General features: G+C 47.0%; 1 protein-coding gene across 2 annotated transcripts in view; it reads left to right on the top strand.

Moving 5' to 3' along the window:
- Nucleotides 1-15,823: 15,823 nt before the first annotated feature.
- Nucleotides 15,824-21,715, top strand: part of PHF24 (PHD finger protein 24) — a 334,345-nt gene continuing 328,453 nt past the window's right edge. For both annotated transcript variants that reach the window (XM_069213593.1, XM_069213678.1), the window contains exon 1: nt 15,824-16,542. The gene's annotated coding sequence lies outside the window, so the exon portion shown is untranslated. The remainder of the gene's footprint in view (nt 16,543-21,715) is intronic.

Below are 21,715 nucleotides of genomic sequence, written 5' to 3'. Positions count from 1 at the left end.
TGCCCAGATTAGTCCCACTGTAGTTTTACCTTCTTAGGTTTTGTGTCAAGAGTCTTATTCGTGTTGGGGAATTTGCAAGGATGAAGAGAGCACTGCGGGCAGTGGTCGGAGTGGAGCATGGAGCAAGCCAGGCGCTGCGGACAGGAGGACAGGGGTCCCCCGCAAGTGGCCAATGCTACTTTGCTAAGGGATGGTCTAGTGGTGGCTCATTGTGATTTTCAGTGTGAGCAGTACATTTTTGTTGCAAACTGGCCTGTTTGCGGTCGCAAAGAGCCCAAAATCTTGAATTTAAGCCCAGGGTCCAGGACTTGAGAGGTGCCTCTAGCTGGTCAGGAAGTCATTATAATGGGTTGAGTATCTGCTGGGGAACCTGTTATGTCCCTGAGGCTCAGATCAGGCCAGCAGACTAGCCCTTGGGGTCACTCTGAGATGCTGGGTTCGAGATGGGTTACAGGTCCAGTTCTTCCTCCTCAGGCAAGAGGCTAGCAGGTAAGCACAGCAAGGCAACAAAACCTTCAGAGTAGCAGTCCGGGAAAGTGGCAGTCCTTGTAGCAGCACAACCGTCCTTTTTCCTGGCAGTGTATCCACTGGTCTGGAAGTTTACTGGAGTGGTGGTGTCTGAAGTCCTTCTTTTATACACAGTTGTGCTTTTTAAAGTGGGGGAAAGCTTACAGGCATGCCTTTGAAGTGCACAGATGCCCTGCCTTCCCTGCCCTACCTCCAGACTAAATACAGGGGGTATGCAGCTCTTGGTGTAAAGACAGGACACAGTCTTATCAGGTGCAAGTGAGGCCAGGACCATCTGCTCCCTCCCATCCTGCCACGGATGGCTCTTCCAGTCACACATAAGCTCCCATTGTGTGCAGCTGTCTAGGAGGAATACACAAAGCCAAATTGAAAACTACACCCAGGCATGTGAACAGCGAGAGGCAGCAGGCACCAAATGGCTAAGGCAAGAAAATGCCAACTTTCTAAAAGTTGCATTTCCAGATTTGTAATTTAAAATACGACTTCACCACCAGGTAGGATTTTAAATTAGGATTCCCAAGACACTGAACATGAACAAATAATCTCTTCCTATTTGTGAACTGCACTTATAAAATGTAATAAGGCATCTCCTATAGGAGAGATAAGCCTTGTAATAGTGAAAAATGAATTGGAGTTTTACACTATCAGGACATGTAAAACCCAAAAGTGCTTGTCAAACGTTTTTAAATACAATGCACTGTGCACTTTTGGCTGTCCAGGGTCAACCCTAGGGGTAACTTTAGCAACACAAAAGGATGATGGAATGAGTGCTGAACAATGCAAACACTCACCCCCAGTCACAGATCTGGGTTTAATCCATCATTCGTTTGCTCACCATGCCACCCCAGTTTGGACCCAGCCATATGCAAATCAGTCTTGACCCTGTTCCTCATGGGAACAGTCCAGTCCGAACTGCCAGGCCAGGTCCTCCCTGGACTGGAAAGAAGCATCCTAAGACCGGTTTCAGGGCATCACCCTTCATCAGCCATGCTAGCTTGAATCCAGTGGCACAGTGAACAAAGGACCCATGTCTGGGCATACCCTTCCCACTTAGGGCAACTATAGCAATACAAAGGGATGATGGACGGAGTGCTGAACAATGCAAACACTCACCCCCAGTCACAGATCTGGGTTTAATCCATCGTTCTTTTGCTCACCATGCCACCCCAGTTTGGACCCAGCCATTTGCAAATCAGTCTTGACCCTGTTCCTCATGGGAACAGTCCAGTCCGAACTGCCAGGCCAGGTCCTCCCTGGACTGGAAAGAAGCATCCTAAGACCGGTTTCAGGGTATCACCCTTCATCAACCAGGCTAGCTTGAATCCAGTCTTGCGTCTGCAGTAAGTGTGTTTCAGAAAATGATGGATACCATCCTGAGCAAAATACATGGAACTCAGGCTCATCAAGATGATGTTTTGATATTTGCAAAGTCAGTTGAAGAACACAATATCATACTCACCAAAGTACTAAAAGTATTTAAAGAGGTAGGAATCACACTTAAACCTGAGAAATGCAGTTTGTTAAAAAAAAGGGGTTGGATTATTCAGGCCATTCCATATCTGAAGCTGGTATTAGACCAAAGTTCTCTTTAATGAAAGCAATTCAAGGGGTTGATCCACCCAAAGATAAAGACACCGTGAGATCTTTTCGGAGTCTATGTGAGTATTATTTGAGATGTATTCAGAGTTATGCCATGATTGCCCAACCACTCTGTAAAACATTACAAAAAGGAGTACAGTTCAAAAGAGAGAATGATGCAGAGCAAGCTTTTAAAAAAATTAAGTGACTCATAATTGATGCACCAAGCCTGAAGCGAAATGCACCCTCACTGTAGATGCCAGTCAGGTGGGGGTAGGGGCAGTGTTGTCTCAATTTTATAATAATGGTGAACATGCCATTTCTTTTGCTTTCCGGTCATTGAAATCTTCAGAGGTACATTACAGTACTATAGAAAAAGAAGCCCTAGCATGCACATAGGCGATTGGAAAATTCAAGACATTCTTATGGGGTGCACATTTTGACTTACTAACTGATCACAAGCCTTCATTACATTTACTAAAGGGCAAAGGAACAGGGAAAGCATCGGCAAGATTAGTAAGGCTGTTATCCCGCCTATAAAAATATAACTTTGACATTAATTACATTCCAGGGGGGAAGAATTGTAGAGCTGATTGCTTATCAAGAATGTCTGTGGATGATCTGAAAGAATAGAAGTTGTATGATGATGTGGAATCTGTTGTAGCAACAGTAGATTATGGGGGTCATTCTGACCATGGCGGTAATTACCGCCATGGCGGAGGTCGGCGGTAGCACCGCCAACAGGCTGGCGGTGCACCGCTGGGCATTCTGACCGCGGCGGTTCAGCCGCGGCCAGAAACGGAAAGTCGGCGGTGTACCGCCGACTTTCCGCTGCCCGTCTGAATCCTCCATCGCCGCCATGGGGATTCTGACACCCCCTACCGCCATCCTGTTCATGGCGGCTCTCCCGCCATGAACAGGATGGCGGTAGGGGGTGCCGCGGGGCCCCTGGGGGCCCCTGCCGTGCCCATGCCAGTGGCATGGGCACGGCAGGGGCCCCCGTAAGAGGGCCCCAAAAAGTATTTCAGTGTCTGCCCAGCAGACACTGAAATACGCGACGGGTGCAACTGCACCCGTCGCACCTTCCCACTCCGCCGGCTCAATTCTGAGCCGGCATCCTAGTGGGAAGGTTGATTTGCCCTGGGCTGGCGGGCGGTCTTTTGGCGGCCGCCCGCCAGCCCAGGGCAAATGTCAGAATCACTGGTGTTCTGACGGCGGTACCTTGGCGGAAGGCCTCCGCCGTCCGCCAAGGTCAGAATGACCCCCTATATCTTGAATGATTCAGGATCAATTACTCATGATGAGTGGTTAACAGCTCAAAAAGAGGATAATACTATGGAAATGATTCCGAAGTTTATCAAGAAGGGATGGCCAAAAGAAAGGTCTGTGACTTCTCCTCTCAAACCATTTGTACAAGTTGCGAGTGAACTGTCAATTGTTGATGACATTTTATTTCGTAATTATATGGTTGTGCCTCCCTCTCTGATTAGACCCAAACTTATAGAAATTGCTCATCAAAATCATTTAGGTATAGGAGCCACATGTACAAATCTCAAACAGTATTTCTGGTGGCCCTCCATAGACACAGGTCAAGAATTGGATTTAAAAATGTAATACATGTTTATTGTCAGATAAACATTGGCTCACACAGCGTATCCATTTACATACAGTACCATTCCCTGATGATGTTTGGTCCAAAATTGCGTTAGGGTTTGCAGGACCATTTGAACTATTATCTTCAGATAAGAAATGTATGCTGGTTTTAGTGGACTATTTTTCTAAATGGGTCTACTTTGACTTCGTCCCGGCAACCACAACTACTACAGCAATAACATTTTTGAAAAATGTATTCAGTGTTCAAGGCCCTTCTAAGGAGTTGTTAACTGACAACGGTACACATTTTACTTCACTACAGATGCAAGAATGTATATGAAGTTTTGACATCAAGCATTTAAACGTTGCATTATATTCCCTGCTTCACATGGTTTGCTGGAGAGAATAAATAGATTCCTTGAAGATGGAGTTCAAATAGCTCTAGCCTGTAAGGTTCCAGTTGTTGAATTCCTTAAGAATAAGATTTGGGCATGTCATCTCACACCACACTCCGCAACTGGTGTTTCACCATTTTGCTTACTACACAAAAGGAAACCAAGATCTGTGTTATGTCCAGATTGGATCAAGGATATCATTCATAAAGAGGAACAATGTCAATGCAAAATTAATAACATGGTTAAAGCAAGAGTTACTGAAAATCAAGCTAAACAAAAGGCTTATTGTGACAAAGTACGTGATGTAAAAAACATATTGTTTGAAGTGGGTGATTGGGTATTGGTGAAACATCCATTCAGAGTACGCAAAGGAGGATTAAAATGCTCAGGACCTTTTCAAATTGTAAAGGTGTCTAGAGGGTTGGTTTTGATCAGAGAGAAGGGTTTGTGGAGTAAAAGGGCTCTGGTAAAAGTTACCTCATGGCAAGCAAGCAACATAATCTCACAAAAGAACAGAGGATATTCTCAAAGTTGGTTTATGTTAGAAACAAATCAGGAACAAGTTAATGAGAGTTGTTCACGAGAAGGTGAGGGCTCAACCGTTATCACTGAAACTGATAATTATGTTGTGAGCTCTACTTCTGAGTCCAATGTAGGAGTCTCTAACAACAATGTCCTAGAACATGTTGCTGAAGGGGTCTCTGTTACAGAAGGTTTACCAACAACTACAGATAATTCTGTAAGTACTCTATCACGTACTGTATCTATACCATCTAAGTATAAGGATTTTTATATGTATTAAATTTTTTTTCTTTTAGTTTTTTGGATAATAGGAAAGATAATATAGTGTGGAGTTGTTTACATGTATAACGCATCATTTATTACAAAGGTTGTTTGCATTTGATTTACTGCGTTCTACGTTCCTTCTCCATGGTATCCATCTGCAATGTCAGTTGGAGACTGGAGCCGGTGGAGAAGGGGCGCTACGACTTGGGATTCTTTTTACTGTGATTAAAAAATACATTTTCACCTAAGAAACCATCCAGTTATCTACAGCATATTTTCAAATACTACAGGCAGTGAACTATGAGAAGGAATGGCCTCCACAGTGACTCCGGTGAATGCGTGAGACGTGAGTGAGGGCGAGGGAGGTCGATCAGGGTTTTCTGGTGGGTTGGTGGAAAGTCAGCTGGTGGTTAATGTATTTGGGTCCGATGTTGTGGAGGGCTTTAAAGGTGAGGGTCAGGACCTTGAATTGTCATCTCTTGTGTACTGGCAGCCAGTGTAGAGTTCTGAGGTGTGTGATGATGCTGGTCCATTTAGGATAATCTAGGAAGAGTCTTGCTGTGGAGTTCTGTATAGTTTGTAGGTGGTTGAGGAGTTGGGTAGTGGTTCCTGCGTAGAGTGCGTTCCCGTAGTCTAGTCTGCTGGTGGTTAGGGCTTGGGTTACCGTTTTTTGGGTGTCGGTGGGAATCCATCTGAAAATCTTTCATAGCATGCATAGGAAGCAAGAAGCAGTGACTTTGTTTATCTGTTGCTTGAAGGTGCGTTTGCTGTCAATGATGAGGCCTAGGTCACGGGTGTGGTCTTTTGGGGTAGGAGTTTGTCCTAGGGTGGCTGGCCACCAGGGGTCATCCAGGGGGATGAGTTGTTTCTGAAGATGATCACTTGTGTCTTGTCCGCTTTTAGTTTTAGGCAGTTGTTTTTCATCCAATCAGCCACATTGCTCATGGCATTGCTGAAATTGTTCCTCTGGGTGGCGTGGCCTTCAGAGAGTGAGAGGATGAGTTGGGTGTTGTTGGTGTATGAGATGATTTTGAGTCCGTGGCTGCGGATGATGTCTGCCAGAGGTGTCATGTAGGTGTTAAAGAGGGTGTGACTGAGCGAGGATCCTTTGGAAATGCTGCAGATTATGTTCTTGTGTTCCGAACTGAAAGGAGGTAGAAGAACTCTTTAGGCATGTCCTGTGAGGAAGACGTTGATAAATTTGGGTGCATTGTTCCAAATTCTGAGTTGATGGAGCCTGGTTATGAGGGTGTGGTGGGATACGGTGTCAGAAGTCACTGGATAGTCGAGGAGGATTATGGCTACTTTTTCTCTGTAGTCGAGGAGGGTTCTGATGGCTCTCAATTGGACTTTTGCAACACATGCTCGTGTCTCAGTACTTAGATACAGACTTGCATTTTTCTTCCTAATGCTTATTTCACAATGCATTCCAGGTAGAGGTTGATGCAAGCCTCACTTTGTGGTTAGATATATTAGGGTTTAACATGCCTGCTGTAGAGATTTCCTCTACCTGCAGGGTTGTACTTTGGAATCTCTGAGGGGCTAGTTCACCTGTTCATCTAGCCAAGGTCAATACATTTGAGACCACTGAGTACTGAAACTTTCTTTAAATGTGCTATAGAAATGTCATCAACTTCATTTGCATGCCTCACGCTGAAGTGGACGGTAAGTGAATAAACAGAAGCCATTTAAAGATATAAGCATTGAAATCTCTATTTATTGTAGCTGGTAATATGACAGTGAGTCGAACACATGTCCACTGGTGCCCACATGTGCTGCACTTCTTCTGTGTCTCTAGATGCATTGAACTGCTGCTTCTCACATTCTTGTGGGAAAAGGCAATTTTTGCAAGTTTCTAAAGAGTGTTGATGTTAACATATGAGCAGCAAGATGCTTGCATGTGCATCTGATTGGCTGACTCTTGCCTATCACCCACTGATTAACCTGTGATTGTCTGCAGGACTAAAATCAGAAAGAGAGGAACTACATTTTATTTCCCATTTCACAACCCTGCGGGTGCTACGACATATGGTTCCATCACATGCTTTTGTTCAACCAATTGCATGTTGCATTGTGGGGCTTGTAGTTTTGGTTTAATTAGGTTCTTCATGGACTCAGAATCCCGGCATACAATTTGCATATATGTGGCTATAATGCTAGACTTGGCCACTTGTCAGTTATGTTTTAAAATGTTAGAAAGTTGCCTACTCTATTTAAAGAATTGCCCAAATCATGTGTAAATAAAAAAATAAGCTCTGTGCACATATTTTGTGAGGGTTCACTCTTTCATTCACATCATGCATTAAAACAAGCATTGACAATGCAAATTATGTTTTCTTCTGTGTAGTAAAATGTTTTTTACCAAGCTTCACAACAATAATAATACAACATGTATAGAAGCAGTGTCACTTTGCATAACACAAGTAATACTTTAAGGACAGGTGGCAGTAGCAGAAGGAACAGAATGCAATTCTCTCACACATACAGATAGCTAAGACACTATGGGGCATATTTATACCCCATTTGCGCTGAATTTGTGTCATTTTTTTATGCAAATTTGCAGCAAAACTAACTCCATATTTATATTTTGACGTTAGACACATCTAACGTCAAAATATTGGAGTTTGCACCATTTTTTACATGTGTGTATCTATCTACCTTGCAACAATGAGATGCAAGGTAGGCGTTCCCATCTAAATGGTACTAACCCTATAGCCCCATATTTATCCCTCCATGCTAAAATGATGCCCGGGTGGGAGGAGGGCTAAATAATGGTGCAAAACCTGCTTTGCACCATTATTGAACATCTGGGTCAGACCAGGCATTAAGGGACCTGTGGACCCATTTCCATGGTTATACACCATGGAATGGATCCACAGGTGCCTCCTCAAGCCCCAGGAACTCCCCCACCCACACCAGAGGGACACCGGAGGATGGGGGATCCCAGGCAAGTAGGGAAAGCATAGGTAAGTAATTTTTTTTAATTAAAGTGCCATTGGAGCCCAAATTGGGGCCCCCTGCATGGCACAGGGTGCAATGGCAATGCCGAGGGGACACTGTTCCCCTGTGCTGGGCATTGGGGTGGTGGGCAAGACTCCTGTTTTTTCTAAGACAGGAGTCATGTGGTATGGATGGTTTTGCATCAGAAAATGAAGCTAGGCTGGTTAGAGTCATCTTTTTTTACTCTAACCAGCCTACTGTAATTTTTTGGTACAAAACCCCCTTCTCCAATACCGCCAGCCTTACCCAGCTAATGTCATTTTTTTTTTTACGTTAGCCCACCCTTTGCAGCGCCTTGTGCCATTCCATAAAGATGGCACCAGGGTGGTGCCCAGGAATGGCGTAAGCTGATTCTAAACTTTCTGGTGCGAAACTGCGTTAGTGCAGTTTTCCACCAAAACATATAAATATGCCCCTGTATAATTAGTGAGAAGCGTTAAAGGACTGTTGTACTATTTCCATAAAAATACAAGAAGTAAAGAAATTCCTAGAAGAACCAGTCTTATGGAATTAACATAAATTAATGTACTCATATTGGATGATATACACTCACCTAGCTAGCATGATATGCTTTATCAGTGATCTTTCACAGAGAAACATTCAAGTGTACTGCTGTTCACTGACTACTGTGGGTTACCTCGTTGTGGATTACCTAGAATGGGGGCACTAATGTCATTTATATCAACATTTATGTTCTGCCTTTGTTAAACTGTCAGATCTATATTAAAATTGTAGGTTGACGAGCTTAAATATTGCTTACTTGTGTCTCACAGGATTAGAAACAGAACGGCCACGCAATAGCCAAATTCTCTCTTCCATCAACATGTTTTGGTGCTCAAATATTGCCCAGGACGTCTTCCCTAGAAATATAGGTATCTCACATAAAATATTGTGAAACAGATCTTGCTCAATAGGGCATGTTCACTAGCTTTAGTGGGGAAGGGGCGTTTGAGCAAATTTAGTTTGGCACCATTCCTTGAAGAGGCCTTGCAATGTGCTATTGGCGAGGCTATTCAGCGCGTGCAGCACGGTTTGCAGAGTGGGTCACTGTAATCGCAGCCTGTAATATGAAACAAGCCATGCCTGTGCTTCCAAGCCACACTCACAGGTGTGGGAAGGGGGAGTTCACAGGTAGACTGGAAACCATGTGCTGAACACAAAAGCATCTCTTGTCTCACTACCAGCATCAATAGGGCAGTTGTAGTGAGGCAGTGATGGCTGAGTCCCATAATTCTGAGCAGCCCCATCTTTGTTGCATCCTGTCTGGAAAAACAGGACAGTGGGGGCTGAGAAGAACAGCTCTGAGCTCATCCTGGACCTACTGCAAGTGTCACTGACTGTTTATTTATAGTTGAGGTACAAACTTTTACAGACATTTTTTATCTTGGATTGTTTCACTTTAGCACCTTAGATTACATCAGTGCACTGAGTGGTCATTATTGAATTAGTAAACTGCAACCTTGCTGCTGTGACAATGATTGAAGAGACAATCAAGTTGTCTTGTTTCTCCTACATAAGTTGTTATTTCTTTTATAGATGGGGCAGCATAATGGCCTTTTACACCACACACAAGAGAGATTATTGTACAGTGTGCATCCTGAACGTAATTATTTGAGGTTGTGTTAGATGTGATGATTATAGAAACGGAAGCACAGGGAAGGAAGGGAATCGCCTAGGGTCACACTGTTCGGCCAAGCTTGGAAGCTGGGATTGCATCTTGGTTTCCTGAATAGACATTGAGAAATTCCAATCCAGGATGGGCATCACATTTTCCCCCTTCTGCCCTGATGACAATTTTATTAATGACCCGAGAGACAATTCAGTTATCTTCTGCCAACTATACAAGGCCTTATTGCTGTTATAGATGAAGCCACATTATTATCAATTAAGCCATGTATGAGAGATTTGTGTACAGTGAACATCCTGAACTGAGTTATTTCACAGTTCTCTCAAATGTGACACTCACACAAAAAGAGGCAGGATGATGAAAAGTACTTGTCCAGGATCAAATCATTTGTTCAGACTGAGAAGCTGTGATGGAAACAAGGCTCTCTGTGTCAAGCCCCTCAAAAAGCTTTTACCCTTGGTACAACAAAAACTTCTGGCTGTCCTGGGCATGTTATGCAAGCACATTCAATATATCCTTTGTTTTTTATCAGATGGGATAGCAGCATTGGAAACACCCCTCTTCAAAGTTTCTCAACTTTAGAGGACAAGGCAGGTAACGAAGAGATTCAATGGTGCCAAGGGTGTGGGCAGGTTAGAGAGATGGAAATTAATTGGCAATGGAACCATAATAGTTACCTTCACCCCTACACACCAGCTGGCTGTGCTCAGTGCACCAGATGTTGGTGGCAGGGAAAGAGGGTGACCTTGCTTTCTGGTGGTAAGTTAAAGTGTCGCAGCACAGTAGCTCTGCAGTCCCGCCTCTGTACCTCGAAGGCAGCACGTAGTCAGAGGGAAGGGAGGGAAAGGGAAAAGGCAAGGGCAGAGAAGATGGAGAATAGGTGGGAAAGGAAAGTGGAACAAGGGGCGAGGGGAACAAGCAGGAAGGCAGACAAAGGCAAAAGCACTGAGGAAGGAGAGGAGAAAAGGCAAGAAAAACAAACTAGGGAAAAGGAGGTGACACTCAAAGTGAGGAGAGGAAGGGTTGATGAAAGGAGGAAAAGAAATGTGAGTGGTGAAGTGAATGATAATCAATTCAGGGGGAAATGAAAGGAGGGGTGGGGGAAATACAGAGGGAAAGTGGTGGTCCAGGGCAGATGAAGTTGAGAAAAACAAGAGAAGCCCAGACGAGGGAGAGAAGGAAAGTTAAAGACAAGAGAAGAGAATGAATGGAAGGCAAGGGGAGAAAAGGAAGGAGAAAGGATAGGAAGGGAACTGGAGAGAGCAAATGAGAGAAGAGTAAGAAAGGTGGTAAATACAAAGTGGAGAGAAAGGGGGAGGATAGAAGAAGAGGTGAAGAGGGAGGAAAGAGGAAAAACGATCAGCAGAGTAAGACTATAACAGGAGAGAGAGAAGATGATGCAAAGATGGAGGGTGAGAATGAAGGAGCAAAGAAGGGAAGGAGGGAAGAAGAGGTGGAGATAAAAGGAGGAGCACAAGAGGGACGACAGTGCATGGAAAAGTGAAAATGAGCAGTGAGGATTAGAGAAAATGTAGACAGGAGAGTACAAGAGATAGCAATATTGGCGAGAAGACAAAGACAGGAGAGTGAGAGAAGGCAGCAGAGGGAACAGAAGTGGAAGGGAAGGGAGAGGGTGGGGAAGAGTGGATAAAATAAAAAGGAATAAATTAATGTGAGACAGGGGAGAGGAGGCAAGGAGTGGTAGGGTAAAAATTAAGAAAGTAGAAGGAGAAAAGTAGGGGTTGGGGCAAAATGGACAAGAAGGGGGTAAAGAAGAAAAGCCAAAATAAAGAGCAAAGAGGATTATGGGTACATGAGTGCATAGACAAGAGGGAGCAAAGATAATATAATAAAGAAAACACAATTAGTACAACCAAAGATAATCAGTGTTAAAGATTTAGGTAACAATAGCACTTAAAAGTTCCAACTGAGGTTATCTGGTCATGCTGGACTGGGACAAAGTCACAATTCAGGATGACCACAGTGGCGCGTGGGCTGGACACTTGGACCAAGTTAGGCCCGCTGAACAAAGTACCTTAAGTGCTTGTTGATGAGTGTTGCAAGGTCCTGTGCTGAGGATGTGTCAGGCAGCAGCAGTTACGGGGATGTGCAGGACTGCCATGCGGGTCCTATGTCAAGGAGTGAAAGGGAGAAGGTGGTGAAATGAAAGAGGAAGAGGAAGAAATTTGCACAGTTGAGGTAGAAGGAAGAATAACTTGGAGAGAAACGAGCATGGGCAGGGTTGAGTGATGCGGGTGAAGAGGGATGAGAAGAGAATAGAAAGGACAGAGGGAAGGGAAAAAAAGAAGTGAAGGGTGGTGTTGGTGGGGGAAAAGATGAGGGAGAAGGAAGGGTCAGGGAAGAGAGGAGGGGAAGAGAGTGAAAAAGAGGGGGTGCCACAAGTGGGGTAGAGGGGATGAAAAAAATTGAGAGGAGACAAGGGAAACTTTCCAGTTGATAGTATGAAGGAAGGAGGAAGAATTAGGGAGAGCAGATGTGGGGTGAGAAACATGGGGGATAAGAAAAGGGAGTAAAGAGGAGGAGAAGAAAGGGGAAACAAAAAAGAGGAGGAGTAAACAGTTAGACGGCAAAGGAGAGTAGAGGAGAGCGAGCCACTGAAGCTTGAGCCTGGCCCGAGCTAGATGCCTGGCTCTGGCTGAGCTAGAGGTCCTCTTGGTACCTCAATCCAAAATCGAGCCGAGCTTTCACAGGAGAAGATGTGCCTTAGTGGCTACAGCTGATGACCATGTAACAAGGGGAATTGGGTCCGAATCCCAGCTGCAGCTCAGCATCCTGGGAATTACTGCAAATCTCCCTGTGCCAACAAAAAAAGCATGTAACATAGGCTTTGCCTCCTTTGAAGTGCTGTGTTCTGTGGCCAGGTTTGTGCCATGTAAAACTGCTAATGTCACCCACACTTTAATCTCCTTATAGGAAACTGGGTTACTGGTTGAGGGGGGTAAAACCCAACTCAAGCAGCAACCACAATTCTTGTCATGGTAAAACACAAGTAACCCCCAAGTTAACCTGTACTTACCCTCTGGTAGCTTGGCACAGTAGCAGTCAAGCTTAACTTAGAGGCAATGTGTAAAGTATTTATGGAGCACAACACAAGAAAAATCCCACACCAATTTAGAAACATAGAGCAAAATCGAATATCTTATGTGACACAAAAACACCAAAAATACAATTAGTACAAACAAAGATATTCATTTCTATAGATTTAGGTAACAATAGACCTTAGAAGCTCCAACTGAGGTTATCAGGTCATGCTGGACTGGGACAAAGTCACAGGTTCAGACTGGCCTCAGTGGCGCGTGGGCCAGATACAGGGACCAATTTAGGTCCGCTGAAAAAGTACCTTAACTCCTAGTTACGGAGTGTTGCAAGGTCCTGTGGTGAGGATGTGTCAGGCTGCAGCAGTGCAGAGAAGCTGCTGGACTGCCATGCGGGTCCTATCTCAGGATGCATCACACAGCAGCAGTGCCGAGGAGCTGCAGGGCTGTGATGCAAGGTCCTGTGTTGAGGATGCGTTGCACAGCAGCAGCTCCAAGGAGCTACAGTGCTGTGATGCAAGTTCCAGCGTTGAGAATGCATCGCACTGTGCCGCTTCCGATGAGGTGCAGTGTCCTGCGTCAAGGATGCTTTGTGCAGCAGCAGTTCTGATGCAGAGCTGTGACGCATAACACTGCATCGGTTCTGCTAGGAACACAGCTAGGCTGGTAGAGAACCTCCATGCCCATTTCCAAGGGTCCAGGACAGGGGTGGCACCACTTGGTGGGCAGCACTCATAGTAGGAAGAGTCCAGGTGCAGGGTTCAAGGTGGTTGGAGTCTTTTCTGTCCAAGAGGCTCTGATCAGGAGGCCAACCAACTATCCCTTGGAGTCCCTCTGGTGGTCCTGGGTTCAAGGTGCAGGTCCAATCCTTCTCACTCGGGCAGCAGGGCAGCAGGGCAGCAGGGCAGCAGAGTAGCAGCCCGTCAGTGAGCAGATCAGCACAGCAGTCCTTCTGAGTCTTCTACAGGGCCAGAGGTGTACTGAAGAAAATCACGCCAAGGGAGCTGGGTTGAATACTCATTCTCTAAGATTTAAGAACGAAGAATTAATATTTGATGAGAGAGAGAGTGAGATGCCTATTTAATAGCTGAATTCCAAAAATCAGGTCAATCCCAGCTTCCCTGTTTGACAGAAATGTGTGACCCTAGGCAAACCCTTCATGGAGCCTCCTTTTTATTTATTATCGCATAGGAGAGCACCTTTAAATAGGTGAGTTTAGGATGTGCGCTCTACAAAAACCACTCTCCTTTTTTCATTTAGAAGACTGTAATGTTACTCCGCCTTTAAGAATCAAGCCCCTATGTAGGGTGAGCATGGCAACTGGCTTGCCTTTACTTGGCTAATTGCATTGTCTTCAGGGCGGGAAGGAATGTTTCTCAGTTTATGTTTAAAAACAATCACCTACTTTTTAATACCGAGACAGAATTTTGTGTTAATGTCAAACACCTCCACGTAATTAAGAAATACACTTTTTTAATTCTCAAGAGACCATATATTCTAAGGCATGATGCCACTAGGGGCGGCTTTCCCACAGGGGGCAAAAGAGCGGTGCCCCATTATCTAAAATCACCTTCATTTATCTGTGTTTAATTAATTTAGTGTGTGGGGCCGGGGCCTTGTAGGAGGAGGAGAGGCATGGCCGTGACATCACCGTTGTTCGTTATGGCAGTGACGGTGGCTGTTTCTGCTGTTTAATTGAAGTGCGCATGTCAATCTGACCAATGCCTTTTTAACGACCTGCCTGACATGCGCACTTTACACATCTGTAGTTGGACCGTATGCAAGGCTAGTTGAGTGCAAAGATCGCAGTCCCTCAGACTTCAGTGGAGCATTTGGTAGCCCTGCCCCTGCCAATCATGAAGCTTCTTTCATGCTCTTTACAGTAAACAGCATGAGAGCAGCATCAGGAATGGCTGGGATAAGTCATATGGTGTACAGCGAATCCAGACACAATGGCGCCCAACTGCGCGGGGGTCTGTCCTGCTTGCACATTCAGTCGAAGTTCAAACTTGAAACGTAGCGGAGCTCCGAGCTGTTCTTTCGTGGATCAGTCTGCAGTCAGGCCTTGAGCATGTGCACTGACAGCCCTTCAAATTCACAGTCAGTTAATGTCATTGTGAAATATGTGTGTGGTATTTTTTTTAGACAGAGGATCTGCCTAGGGATGATATTTTCTTTCATAAAATCTGACACTAATTTAAAAATGGCAGTGACTGAGAACCCACTTGCAAACGCTGTTAAAGGTGGTGTTTCAAAGTATTTCTTCGAATAAACGCTTTTCTACATAAATGGTGAAAGAAGCAGACCCTGACTCTTCCTTGTTAATTGCTGATGACATTAGTTACATTTTGTTTCATGAAATGACTTCATTTGTTTCAGCCCCAAAGTGGTAATTCCAGGATTTTTTGTAAAATGAAATGGACACGAGAGTTCCTTAAGTTAATAGTTTATTGTTGCCAGCCTGCTACTAATGAGGTGAATGATCTGCCCAAATAGTGCTAACGTGTATAAATATAAAAGTAATGAGGTAATACTAGCTCAAAATGTGCAGCATTATGTCACATAGGCTGTCTTGTCATGCCACATACTTTGCTCCTTCCCTGCCGCATAATTCCAGTGGCACTACAAATACTGGAAAGAACAGCAGTATATTAGACCTTAGAACTACAGTTCACACCAAGGACTCGGTGTAGGCACGCTGCCCTCAGCAGCCACAAGGGTGTCGTTGCGAACAGTGCAGCAGGTGCAGTGGCATTGGCCACATGTTTGTGGGGGGGGGGGAATCTTCACTCCCCAACCGTGGGTGTTTTTTCATACAACCAAATGGTTGAGGGGGCCCATCTTCCTTGACTGACCTAGTAGGGCCAATGGCACCCTTGCCACTAGGTAACCAACTCAAGCATATAATCAGTTATATCCATTTGCTCTGTGCAAGTCAAGAACGAATTTTCGCCCCTCCACTTCCAAAATTCACCAAGCGCTATGCCCCTCCCCGGCTCGGCTCGCGCGCAGGCTCTCAGAGCCAGAACCGACATTGGCTCGGATCTCCCTGCTAATTTGCTGGGCGAGTAGAGAAGGAAGGATAAAGTGTCGATGAAGAGGGGGGAGGGAGAGGCGGGGTAGAAGAGAGGAGGGGAGGATGTGGGAGAAGAGAAGAGGAGACTAGAGGAGGGCGCGGAGAGAGAAGCCGGGCGCAGGGAGGGTGTTATCACATGTTATAGTGGTATGTTCCTGCTCACGTCAGGAGGCTTATAAACCGCGGGAGTCCTCCTGCAGAGCTCGGGCGCGCTGCTGCCGGAGTTACACACTGACAGAGAGGCGCAGGGCGCACGGCAGAGAGCGGGGGCGCGGCAGCATCCTCCGGGCGGTGCTTCGTGGCACTGGAGCGCACCTCCCCGGCCCCTGCGCCCTCCCTTCCCGGCCAGGTGTCACCCCCAGCCTGACTGGGCTGTGCCCCTGATGCCTGGTTTTTGGCTGTGCTCTCTGTGCCCGGCTGGGGTGTGACTTGGGTGCCTGGTCCGGCATCACCTCGGCGGCTGGCGTGTGGTTTCGGTGCATCCCCGGTGCCACCTCGGCGGTGCCAAAGTGTTACTTCGGTGTCACCTCGGAGGTGACTGGTGTGGCTTCTGTGCCACCGGGGTGGCCGGGTGAGGTGCGCCCTCGGTCCCACCTCGGCGGTGGCTGCTGTGACTTCGGTGGCACCTCGGAGGCTGGCAGGGGTGTGCCCAGGTGCCTGTATCTTCCGGCGCTCTCTGTCCGCCCGGGTGGGGCCCTCCAGCTGCGCCGGCTCCCACGGGATGCGGTGAGGGCTCTTGTGGAGGACGCACACAGACGCAGCGCCAGGAGGGAGTGGATTTGCTTCTGGGCACCGGTGCGTCAGGACCAGCGCCTGCTGAGGATGGAGCTGCTGAGGCAGAGGATGTTCTGAATCCGTGGAGCTCCCAGCAGGACGAGGGCGAGGCTGCGGCAGTGCGGGCTGGTGAGTGCACCCCAAGCCCCGCTATCACGCACTGCAAGGGCGTGCGTTAGGAAGGACCAGTGCTAGGAACGGGGCGGTCCGGAGCTCTGTACCGGCACTTCTCGTTTGAAGTGCAGGGGCACCTCCATAGCAGAATAGAGTACCAGTACTCAGTACGCATGTAAGGACACCTACTTACCAGAAAGGAGTACCGGTACTCAGTGCGCAAGTAAGGAGACCTCCATACCAGAAGAGAGCACCGGTACTGGGGTGCACAAGTGGGGGGCTCCTCACCAGATGGGGGCGCCGGTACTCGGTGCACAAGTAAGGAGACCTCGTTACCAGAAGAGAGTACCGGTCCTCAGTGCACAGGCACGGGGATGCTCCTGGACGCAGCTGCCGGTACCAGTAGACCTCTGTGTATTTCACAGCTTTTATTTCTGGGGGAGTGGCGGGGGGTTTAGAGGGGGGTGGGCTATTGAGTGAACCGGAGTGGGGTGAACAGGTAACGACCCCTTTTTAGAAAATGAGCCCTTACATTGAGACCTATATTCAGAACCATAGAATTATACGAAAGCTGAAGACCAAATTATACGGTATGGATGACACTATTATGCACAAAGAAAAGGCTAATTGTGTGGAGTAACGCAGCACACTTTGTGACTGCAGCACCTCTTTATTTTTGTCATCTTCACACTGGGTTAAGATTTCACTTAATTAATCCTAATTTAACACACAAATACAGCAATGAACAACGTAAAGGTGACCACTCAACCTATGGGCACGTCTTCCACTGCGCAGCAACAATTGTAGATGCGTTTTGTTTTATAACTTTTGATCTGTTTGAGCAAGAAACACATTTTTTGGTTAAAATATGTAAATTATGCGCTGGCGGATTTTGCGGTAATTGTGGCAATACGTGAAAACGCTGCAGCACCGCATAATTGCAGTGGCCCTGCCTACATCTGGAAACTCACCTTTTTATGCTTTTTACAATCCATTCTGGAAAATATTGGGACTTTCCTCCCGTTTTTCAGTATCAGAGTTGGAGACCAGAAGCCAGTTTAAGATATAAATGTGTGACTGAGCCCTACCTCTAAATTCGAGAAACATATTTTTTGACCGTTTAAGAAACATTTACGGGTCATGGATGAATACTACGCTGTAGTTTGCAAGACTGATGAAAGATCCCAACTATAAGGCGAGGCGCTACATTGCATCAGTTGGATTGAAACTTGCGACTTTTAGCGCACAAGTAAACCTTTTCAGCAGGCACATTAACCCACAAGCAAGCACGGGGATTGGAACCTGTGACTTGGAAGGCAAACAGGAACTCGCAGTAGGCTCATTAACATCCCGGGCTATCTCATTTTATAGGGACCTACAGATTACAGTCATTAATCTACAGATTATGAATCTCCATGGGTATTTACCTGCATTGGAACATGCACACAATGCAAACTATAGGTTACACAAAGATAGCAGTAGTTGTATTAACTTGACTTTCTCTTTTACTGAAATAATTAAGCTTAGTGAATCTGTCTCTCTTGTGCATGAACCCAACGAGCTATCCAGCACTGGAAACCGTGTAAAGCAAGTTAAGGGAAATTGACAGAACTCTGCAGCAGAGATGCAACGCCCATACCTATCTAAGTGAGGTTATTACCCTTAATCTGCAGTCTATACATGCTTCTGTGACGTGCTCAACTGCTGTTATATACCAGCTTTTTGTAACCCCTCTTTACAACACATATTGACTACAATGCCTAAATGCCTTTTATTAAGCAACCTATCATCCTATTTATTATGGGCTATGAAGATGAAACATACACCTTTTGTTCAGCACAATTAAAGAGAATTGGAACATCACGTGTGATTATTACAATACTCAACGGTATCTATGTTATTGACCTTGGAAGGATGAAAAGGCGAGTTGGCCCCTCTGGCAGTCAAAACGGTGAGCCTGCTGAGTGGGGGAAACTGTGCAAGGGGCATACGCATCCCTTAAACATTTGAGCATGAAAAGTGGATTGCATTAACTCTCATCTTTAACGGGCTAAACCTTTTGAGGCATAACGTTAGTGACTGAGTTCACACTGCTAGTCAGAGCAGAGGGGCTCAGCGAGAGCTCTGTAGGGGTGACAGGACTGACATGGTAGGCATGATGCTAGTGATGCGTTGTAAGAGCTGTGTCCATGTCTCATTGGTGTGTTACGCGGGTGCACAGCTTATCAGGGTAGAGGTGCACAGCTCATCAGGGTAGAGGTGCACAGCTCATCAGGGTAGAGGTGCACAGCTCATCAGGGTAGAGGTGCATAGTGAAAGGCCTGTAAACATGGATGCTGATGGCTGGGTGGAGGTGCTTCCAGGGAGCTCTGGGAGTTCTGCCACTTGAACAGCAGTTCACGAAGCAAGATACCCGTGGGATATTGCTTAATGTTGTAGTTCTGATGTGCACTAAGGCAAGGTACTCGATTACGTCATCACGTAACGATTTCGATTGCATTATGGGACTTGTAGTTTTTCCTCATCGTTAGTAAATGTTGAAACTATCTATAGTTGAATGCTAATGTATACATACGTTCTGTCCCGTCAAGCATTGGAAACTTAGCAAGGCAGTGGGGTCTCTGCTGTTTGGAGTGGTGACATAGAGAGAATTGTAGGATGCTCGGTAAATTCCTTATTACACGAGATGGTTCATTTAATGTGTGGGCCTGTATCCAGCTCTGGATTTCTTTTCGCATTCTGTTACTTGTGCTTTCATTTCTGAAAAATAAGTACATATAAGTATAGGAGGAATAAATAATGTGCTCATCATCTACCAGTGCCTGGCACTGCTCACTTTATGAAGGCAGGAATTCTGTGTGGATTGGGAATGGGCAGCAGGCAGGTGGATGGGGGAGCGCACGGCACAGGGGCTCCCTGAGCTGAAGAAGGCAGCAGGTAAAAGTATGAGGGATGCTGGGAATAGAGACTCCCTGGAGAAGAGGGGTAGAGGCACATGCAGAGGTATGAGGGATGCTGTGCAGAGGGACTCCCTGGGGAAGAGGGGGTAGAGGCAACATGCAGAGGTATGAGAGATGCTGGGGAGAGAGACTTCCTGGGGAAGAGGGGGTAGAGGCAACAGGCAGATGTATCAGGGATGCTGGGTAGAGAGACTCCCTGGAGAAGAGGAGTAGAGGCAACAGGCAGAGGTACGACTGATGCCGGGCAGAGAGACTCCCTGGAGAAGAGTGGTAGAGGCAACAGGCAGAGATATGAGGGATGCTGGGCAGAGAGACTCCCTGGGGAAGAGGGCAGAGGCAACATGCAGAGGTACGAGGGGTGCTGGGCAGAGGGACTCCATGGGGAATAGGGGGTAGAGGCAACAGGCAGAGATATGAGGGATGCTGGGCAGAGAGTCTCCCTGGAGAAGAGGGATAGAGGCATCATGCAGAGGTATGAGAGATGCTGGGGAGAGAGACTCCCTGGAGAAGAGGGGGTAGAGGCAACATGCAGAGGTATGAGAGACGCTGGGCAGAGAGACTTCCTGGAGAAGAGGGGTAGAGGCAACATGAAGAGGTATGAGAGACGCTGGGGAGAGAGACTCCTTGGGGAAGAGGGGGTAGAGGCAACAGGCAGAGGTATCAGGGATGCTGTGCAGAGGGACTCCCTGGAGAAGAGGGGTAGAGGCAACATGCAGAGGTACGAGGGGTGCTGGGCAGAGGGACTCCATGGGGAAGAGGGGGTAGAGGCAACAGGCAGAGATATGAGGGATGCTGGGCAGAGAGACTCCCTGGGGAAGAGGGCAGAGGCAACATGCAGAGGTACGAGGGGTGCTGGGCAGAGGGACTCCATGGGGAAGAGGGGGTAGAGGCAACAGGCAGAGATATCAGGGATGCTGGGCAGTGAGACTCCTTGGGGAAGAGGGGGTAGAGGCAACAGACAGAGGTATCAGGGATGCTGGGCAGAGAGACTCCCTGGAGAAGAGGGGAAGAGGCAACAGGCAGAGGTATGAGGGATGCTGGGCAGAGAGGCTCCCTGGAGAAGAGGGGTAGAGGCAACATGCAGAGGTATGAGGGATGCTGGCTGGAAAAGAGGGGTATAGGCAACCGGCAGAGGAATGAGGGATGCTGTGCAGAGGGACTCCCTGGGGAAGAGGGGTAGAGGCAACATGGAGAGGTATGAGAGATGCTGGGGAGAGAGACTCCCTGGAGAAGAGGGGGTAGAGGCAACAGGCAGATGTATCAGGGATGCTGGGCAGAGAGACTCCCTGGAGAAGAGGGGTAGAGGCAACATGGAGAGGTATGAGAGATGCTGGGGAGACTCCCTGGAGAAGAGGGGTAGAGGCAACAGGCAGATGTATGAGGGATGCTGGGTAGAGAGACTTCCTGGAGAAGAGGAGTAGAGGCAACAGGCAGAGGTACGACTGATGCCGGGCAGAGAGACTCCCTGGAGAAGAGGGGTAGAGGCAACAGGCAGAGGTATGAGGGATGCTGGGCAGAGAGGCTCCCTGGAGAAGAGGGGTAGAGGCAACAGGCAGAGGTATGAGGGATGCTGGGCAGAGAGGCTCCCTGGAGAAGAGGGGTAGAGGCAACAGGCAGAGATATGAGGGATGCTGGGCAGAGAGACTCCCTGGGGAAGAGGGTAGAGGCAACATGCAGAGGTACGAGGGGTGCTGGGCAGAGGGACTCCATGGGGAAGAGGGGAAGAAGCAACAGGTAAAAACATGAGGGATGCTGGGGAGAGAGACCCCTGTGTTGCTGAGGTGGTAGACGCAGATATTATACTCATGGGAGATGCTGGGGAGAGAGGTCCCGGTGCTGAGGAGAGATGGAGGCCACAGACAGATTGTGTATATGTGTGTATGTATTCAAGTATGTACGTGTGTTTATGGCAATTCTACAGTGTGAAACTAGCCAAAGGGAGCGGAGTGCTGTACATGGTCAAAGGCAAGCAGAAAGCCGATGAGTAGCAGTGGAGGAATCCCAGTTGTGGGTGGTTAGTGCACTGTGGTGTAGTGTTCCTAAAAGCGGTGAGTCTTCAACACTTTCCTAACTCAGAACAGCGTGGCACGGGTCGGATGGATACAGCGATGTTGGTCCAGACCCTCAGTACATAGACAGAAAAGGCCTGCCCTCTTGATTTTTCTTTTTACACTTTTTAGTCTGCAGTCTTATAGTGTCCCAACTGCGGGATTTCCGAGAAACACCAC

This window comes from Pleurodeles waltl, chromosome 1_1 (genome assembly GCF_031143425.1).
Source record: "Pleurodeles waltl isolate 20211129_DDA chromosome 1_1, aPleWal1.hap1.20221129, whole genome shotgun sequence".
Lineage (NCBI taxonomy): Eukaryota > Metazoa > Chordata > Amphibia > Caudata > Salamandridae > Pleurodeles > Pleurodeles waltl.
This window is presented reverse-complemented; position numbering and strand designations above follow the sequence as displayed.